General features: G+C 36.3%; 1 long non-coding RNA gene across 1 annotated transcript; it reads left to right on the top strand.

The window, feature by feature from the left end:
* The first annotated feature begins 5,289 nt into the window (after positions 1-5,289).
* On the top strand, positions 5,290-6,366 carry LOC134201377 (uncharacterized). The gene is made up of 2 exons (XR_009976640.1): positions 5,290-5,552; positions 6,133-6,366. It is a non-coding gene; the product is annotated as an uncharacterized LOC134201377 (long non-coding RNA).
* Positions 6,367-7,871: the final 1,505 nt, after the last annotated feature.

Below are 7,871 nucleotides of genomic sequence, written 5' to 3'. Positions count from 1 at the left end.
TCGGTAACGTTTACGGAGTCACACTGGGAATACTAGATACAACGTCTGAACATCTATTATTCGACGCCCATTATGCATTATTCACTGTTACGAATCGCTTCTGGTGCCCCTCGTGTGAACGTTTTGCCAGATGACACGACAGAGACGGGTCGATCCTGCCCGGCCGTTGACAGATAGAGACGGGTAGCTCCAGGGGTGGTGCATGTCCCACCCTGTGGCGCTCGAAGTCTTCCCCAAGCGTATCGGTGCTCGGAAACCACTACTTTTGACTTTTTTTTTTGAGGCATATGCAAATGATTTGTGTTCAGTCTGTAGCGACGAGGTTAGAAGGGATCGACACGCGAAACTGTTATTATTATTTTATTACATATCAACAATACTTACTGTTATATAAGCGAGAAAGGTTTTGAAAATATTAACAGTGCTAACAGCCATCAAGTTAGTCCCTATAGTGTAGTCAGTCACACATAGTCGTGAGGTAGGTGGGAATTGTTTGAGATGATCGTGTTATCTCCTTTATACCATCGCACTGTTCACCGTCAGAACGGAGGTTTCCTGAGCGAGCTCATGGATACTTAGTGAGAGCATGCACCACGGGAAGAGTTCATTAATTGTACCTAGAACCACTGAGTTCCTATACGCGGTGTTTCTTCGGATATAAGCGCTATGACATGTCCTTCTTTAAACTATGTTTGAGGAGAGTCTTCAATGGTACGCAGCGATTTTGTTATGCCCCGTGCTGACATTTCAACAGTCGGCATTAGATAGGTCTTATATCCATCTGTCCGCAAAGACAATAAAAGGTAGTAAGTACTTACGTCCCACTAATCAACGAAAGAAAATAATTTCTTTTTAGGTACATATTAATACGCTTTTATTAGCTTCAAGCTATGTTTGTAACGGAATCTTTGAACATGATTTTGACCCCCCTCAAAACGTCGGATTAACTCGAAATTTGTTATACTTATTTTCTTGATTAATTATATTAAAAATGATATTTTATAAGTACCCACTCAAATGACTCATTTCTTCGTAATGCCGTTTCTCATGTGAAAAGTTGTTTGTCATAAAATTCCATACATCCCGAACCGCGTATAAGTCATCTTCGCCGCAATGTTTCTACTTCTCAGAACTAAAGGCGAGCTAATCTCGAAACCGCAGACCATAAAAAAATTTAGCCACGGGGGTGTTCCGACCGACGGCTGGAGAACTTAAGCGATTAATAACGGCTAGGTTAATTAACGCTACGGGCTCGAACTCATCAGCGCTTTGACGTTTTGACTTATGCATTAAAAGCACGACAACGTGCATCTGACCGAAAATCGCATTACGCATAACGTAATCCTGCAATATCGCGAGCAAAAACTTACGAAGGATCCCGCTGTGTAAAAAAAAAAGAAAGAAAAAAAAACGATACCTACTCCTTTTTTGTATTATTTTTCTTTATTACGGCAACCCGAATGGTTATCTCGGAGTAAAAAGGCGGGATCGTGCGATTCCATTTTTAAAAACGTATTATTTAATTTCGGAACCGGCTTTCAAGACGTCAAAAGGCTGTTATTACATTTTATTTTGTGGCCAGTGCTGCCCGCCGACCATAGATTATACAGCTATTTATGAATTATAGCGTTCGAGAATTGGGCAAAAACATAAGTGTTGCTGCGTTTATGCGACATTTTTTGTACGTATATGATTAGTAGGACAGGCCCGTAATTGTTATAGCGGTCGAGGTGTGAACGCAATCAACACAGAATTTTAATAATCCTTAGTCCTTTGTACGTGATGGCGTGCGGGAGCGAATTTGTGGGAAAGAATAGTGCCCTTTACGGAAACAGTTCAATTTTTATCGTACGCATAGACAACATCTGATATTGTCACACCGACATTCGTGCTTGACATTATCAATGTCAAGTGTTAGTGAGTAAACACTTTCGATGTACGTATGGCACAACTGCATTGTGTTAATAAAATGGCATTATATTTAAATAGATTTCGCTTAAGTTTGTTTACATTCCCACTTGGCACAAAGTATAATACAAGCGGGTGTTGTGACGCGGCACCGTCATGGCGGCCATGCGAGTGGCTCCGTTCTGATTGATAGCGACGTCTCCAAAACACGAGGTCCCGTTGTATTTATAAACGACCCTCGAACGAAACCGGGTCCTTTTGCGCAGTCATGCAACTGTCGAATAGATAATCAAACAAATTCTACTCCTTTAGTTTCGTTCAATTGTCTGTGGTTTTTAAAAAAAAAATTGCTGTGGTTATCTGTGGTTTTTTGGATATATATTTTAGAACGTTTATCTAGTCTGTTCTACGATGTTGCCTGGAAAAAATTCTAAACAATTAGGCTATCCACATTGCCAACTCTATAAAGCGTTTTATGATTTCACAGATAAATAACTTAATGGATTGAAATATATGAACTGATATATATCTGTATATTTTATAATGTATGAATTAAAATTACTACAAGTTAATGTAAACAAAGTCTGTAGGTAGGATAACTTAGCTTTTAGTTTCCACTAATGGAAACTGTAAGTTTAGCGTGCGGCCCATATGATGGTGAGTAGTCACCACCTACATCCGTGATTCTGTCTTACTTTCCATTATTCAGGTACTAAGCACAGATTATCTAGAAAATGTAGTTTTAAAAATTTTCAGACTATTACGTCCTTTTTCACGTTGCCATCCTTACGAAATTCCAAAATGGCCGAACTTCATGTTCTTATTAGTTATTTTAATTTTATTCATATTCCGTGCGTTCCGTTACACGTTATTTTAGAAGGTCGCCGTCGATGTTAATGTCGTGGTGTCTGTGTAACGGAACGTCGTGGGCGTGTGAATGATTTCCTTGTCGCATTAAGAAAAATGGATACCAGTTTTTAAATATTTTAATATGTACATACTTATACAAGAATCGAGAGATACGTTCGTGTCTACATTTCTTGAATATAATTAATTCCGTCTTCCCACAAAGAATTAAATTGTGAATTCTTAGGATACGTTTGAATTATTATCTGTTTTATCTATTGTCTAATCAATTTTAATCTATTGTTTTGTCTTAAAATAAAATAAAAACACTATTCTAAATAGGTTTATTATTATTTTAATGGAGTTTCGTTTTTAAAAAGAACGCTAACCTAAAAAATAAATTTCGAACAAGTTTCACCCTAATTCCTTTTCAGATAAGCTCGCTACCTATTACCATATCAAACTATTTTAGTTGCGTGACATTTACCGAATTAAAATGTATGCGTTTTCAGCAGCGTACGTATCGTGTTAAGGAAAAAATTTGCATCGCCGTTTTTGGAATAAAAAAATAAAACATTTAGATTATTAAGTGCACCTTTGACAAGGATCTTTCACGTTTTTATGTACATCTAGTTGTTAATGTAACGAAAATCATTATTCAAATGAATATACCTGGAACTATCTGTACCTACATTCGATGTAGGCATATAAATTTTCATCGTAATGCGTTAGTCAATAAAGCCTTTGCCATTGTTTCAAGCGACGCTCCAATAAAAATACACGAGACGCCATTTTCATATCGCAGTAATGCCAACATTAAAATTACAATTTATAAAACTACACACAGCCTTTACGTTCTCGAGCATAAGGTCGGTAACGGCTTGGCAGTTATTTTTAATAGTCGAATTTATTAGGGGTTTTATGTGTGATAGTTTGTCAATTCAAAAATGACGTTACGTTGTGGCTCTAAGGTTGAAAATCTTGTGATGTTTATTAAGGGCCCAGATGAACAGCGATCGAGTTCTTGATGTAATGATGATTTAAGGCGACGTTTACGACTCCGATTATTGTTTGTAATCGTTAAAGTTGTGATTTTTAATCGATACAATCGTTTAGTTATGCTTCGATCGATTGTTTGTATCGAGCTGGGTTAACGCACCTGTCATTGACACTTTATTTAACGTGACATTTTAATGTCAATAAAATTCATAAAATTGGTCTCATTTTGACAGAGCATTGAAAGTAACTTCATAACTTCCAATGTTTCACTAATAAATTTTAATCTAGACAATATTACTATTCTAATATCTTCACAGTTAATATCTCTGCAACTTAAATGAAATATAACATTTTGAAAAATGAATCTAACTTTATGTATGAATTTTTTATATCGGGATGTTTTTATTCATAGTCAAACAGAAATACCTACACAATGCCATGTTAAAAAGCACTGTCCCAACTCTCCTTATATGATAAGAATCGAGCAGATCATCTCATATTGTTTCTGAACTCAAAAGGTGTCCATCAAATCATCATATTTTTTTCCAGATTTTATGGTATGGTTCAGCAATCATAAATTATAGGGGACAAAATAGCACTCATGTGAGCTAACAATTTCAGGTTTACACTTAACTAAGAGGTTTTATAATAAATATTATTCAATAAGAATCACTCAATTAGTTTCATTTTGTGTATAATTTTGTATCGGAACTAAGGTAATGGCTACAACTTTATCAGTATAGGTACCTAATAATACTACCATAATTTAATGTTTAGAGGGACACTTGCTTAACACTGATCTAGTCTGCATTCAGTGTCCTCACAATATTAAGTGCGACCAATGTGTCAGGAATGTGTATTTGAACCCTTAAAATTTAATGGGATTTTTCTGATCGTCTTAGATTTTATTGGAATGTGCGGGATGACGCACTCATTGCCATCCTCGGGTGACCATGACCGGAAATCATAGATCTCATAAAGTAAATGTCGTTGTCCAACTTGAGCTACGTAAACTCTTGAATCATCAGCGATGGTAGTAGATAGGTATAACCATGAGCTTGATCTATAAAGTGGCATTGCGAAGTCTCAATTACGTACACTAACATAAAGAAAATCGCTCACAACCGAAGGCCTAAAAAAGCACTTAAATCACAAATCGATAACGTTGAATTCCATTGATAGATAATTCTGTTGGATTAGATTTGTTTCCCTCTTGCACTAAATTCGGTAGTACATTCGATATGATGATGGTCGTAAATATAAAAATGATAGTGTGAAAAGAGTTATCGATACATTAAAAAACGATTACGTTGCTTCACTAATAATAATGCGTGTGATTTTTTTTTTTGAATGTTGGCTAAATTTTTACAAAATGGACGTCTAAAAATTTACTGTTTCTTTTTGGAACAATGTTGTTGAAATTAAATATATTTTTTTATTAAAAATACGTGTGCTATTCATTCTGACTCATTGTCTCGCGAGCAAAACCTTATAGGTGTACTCCTCTTTTTACGATTTCAAATCGCAACGCCATAATAAAAGTATATTTTTGTTACTTTGGGGTTGCCACCGATAAAAATATATCTCGAATGACAAACGTTTAAAATGCGTCTGTGTTACTTGTGAATAAAACACTGATTAAAAACCGTTATTGACATTAACATGTATATTAATAATGGCAATAAAAAATACCAAGCAAAACCGCGCGAGAAACCCGCGCTACCAAACCGTTCGATATAATATTTAATCTGTTGATGTAAAAATAATGATAAACTGATAAGCGACATTATAAAGTGCACGTAAGTACCTTGTTATTATTTAATGTGTAATGAGACCTTTGATAAGGACCTCATGGAATCAAAATAAACACGTTTGCCGCTCATCTTTAGCTTGAGCGATGAGGAGGCTCAGATGATGAGATGGTGCGACCCATTTCAGGGTCGTTTTCAAAATTGTTTGGCCAAATCGAGTTATTTGATTTTATTTTTATTGCTTAGATGGGTGGACGAGCTCTCAGCCCACCTGGTGTTAAGTGGTTACTGGAGCCCATGGACATCTACAACGTAAATGCGCCACCCACCTTGCGATATAAGTTCTAAGATCTCAGTATATTTACAACGGCTGCCCCACCCTTCAAACCGAAACGCATTACTACTTCACAGCAGAAAAAGGTCCTACCACCAGTAAACCTCATAACCTTAATGTTACCGTAATTATAAGTGCAGTAAATTTGTTGTCATGACAACAGGCGCGTGGTCCTATAACTATACATTCGTAAACACTGCTAAATTAGGAGTTTATACATTAAAAACTACCCCAAAATCTCATTCGTATTACTGGTTCGTAATTCAACTTCTAACTTTTTGCTATTTTTTCTAGTAATTCGTGTTGAAATTCGCCAATTTTATTTAATCAGTATATAATACAATAATAAAGGAAAACTAACTGGATATTAGAACATTATTAAAAACAAAACAAGTACTATATGTAGGCATTTTAAAAAGTTCCTATTTAAATTGTCATCCGTGTTGACGTTATCAAATACGTAAAATGATAATTATAAATGAATATTATATAATATTATCAATAAATGAGCGATTGACTTGATTGTGATGAAGCATTTTTTATTCTGAACACGCCTAAATTCAAAAAAAATGGAAAAATAAAGTGTAACTATACTGAGATCTTAGAACTTATGTCTCAAGGTGGGTGGCGCATTTACGTTGTAGATGTCTATGGGCTTCAGTAACCACTTGACACCGGGTGGGCTGTGAGTTCGTCCACGAATCTGAGTAATAAAAAAAAAAGTTTAAATTCATGAAATCGTTACTTTTTTGGCCGCAAAATTGAAAACGATCCTTCAATCGCGATATCCTCTCTGGTTTAATATTACGAAAGACTGAATATCAAACTTCTTTTTAACACACACGTATTACCTTTGTAAGTGAAAACTGGAGTCAAATTATAACGGACTGGTATCCAAGAGATGGCAAGAGGTGTCGAGGACGTCAACAAATGCGATGGGAAAACGAGCTGAAACTTACCGCCGGACCCAAATGGAGAAGAGTTGCTCAAGATAGAAAACAATGGAGACTACTGGAGGAGGCCTTTGCCAGAAGGCACACTGACTTGAGAGACATCTTATAAACAAACAAACCAAAAGATCCAATCACAAAGATAAATCTCACCCAGTTTAAAGGGCTAATTATTATTATTATTATATTATTACCTTTGTATGTTTGTATGTAACATAGCTTCGTATTTGTACCACCATCTGTGTGTTTATCGCGAGTTTTTTAACGTTCTCGATAGCGTTAACGTTAACTCGAATTTGTATGTGGAACGTTTGCCTACGTTTGCCGCTGGCAGCGGCGCTGTTTTTTTTTTTTTTTTTTTTTTTATTGCTTAGATGGGTGGACGAGCTCACAGCCCACTTGGTGTTAGGTGGTTACTGGAGCCCATAGACATCTACAACGTAAACGCGCCACCCACCTCGAGATATAAGTTCTAAGGTCTCAGTATAGTTAGAACGGCTACCCCACCCTTCGAACCGAAACGCATTACTGCTTCACGGCGGAGTAAGGCGGGGTGGTGGTACCTACCCGTGCGGACTCCCAAGAGGTCCTACCACCAGTGCATACAAATATGAGTTAACTTTTACGCTATCGAGAACGTTAAAAAACTCGCACTAAGCACACTGGTTGTTTCAGACACAGTGTACCGAATATAAAAGCTGTACATGTCTAGTAGTTCAAACAAAACATAACTTGAAATGTTTATTAACATTAACATTATGTCCTTGGGCTCTCCTGAGCTTAGCACAAGCGTCATGAGCTAACTTACATATAAAACTATACACGGTTCCTTTATAGTTGGCCATACAGCGGTAGGCAGCGGCTTGGCTCTGCTCCTGGCATTACTGAAGTCCATGGGCGACGGTAACCACTCACCATCAGGTGGGCCGTATCCTAGTCTGCCTACACGGGAAATAAATAAAAATAAACGTAATTTTTTCTTACACTATTTTTAATTCAAATTTATTTTCTATTCTTTAGTTGGATTTTCTATAAAAGCGTATTTTTTTAAGTTTTTTTAAACTATTACATATTTATTTTTAA

Source organism: Bombyx mori, chromosome 25 (assembly GCF_030269925.1).
Source record: "Bombyx mori chromosome 25, ASM3026992v2".
NCBI lineage: Eukaryota > Metazoa > Arthropoda > Insecta > Lepidoptera > Bombycidae > Bombyx > Bombyx mori.
Note: the sequence above shows the minus strand (reverse complement) of the source record. Positions and strands in the feature narration are given on the sequence as shown.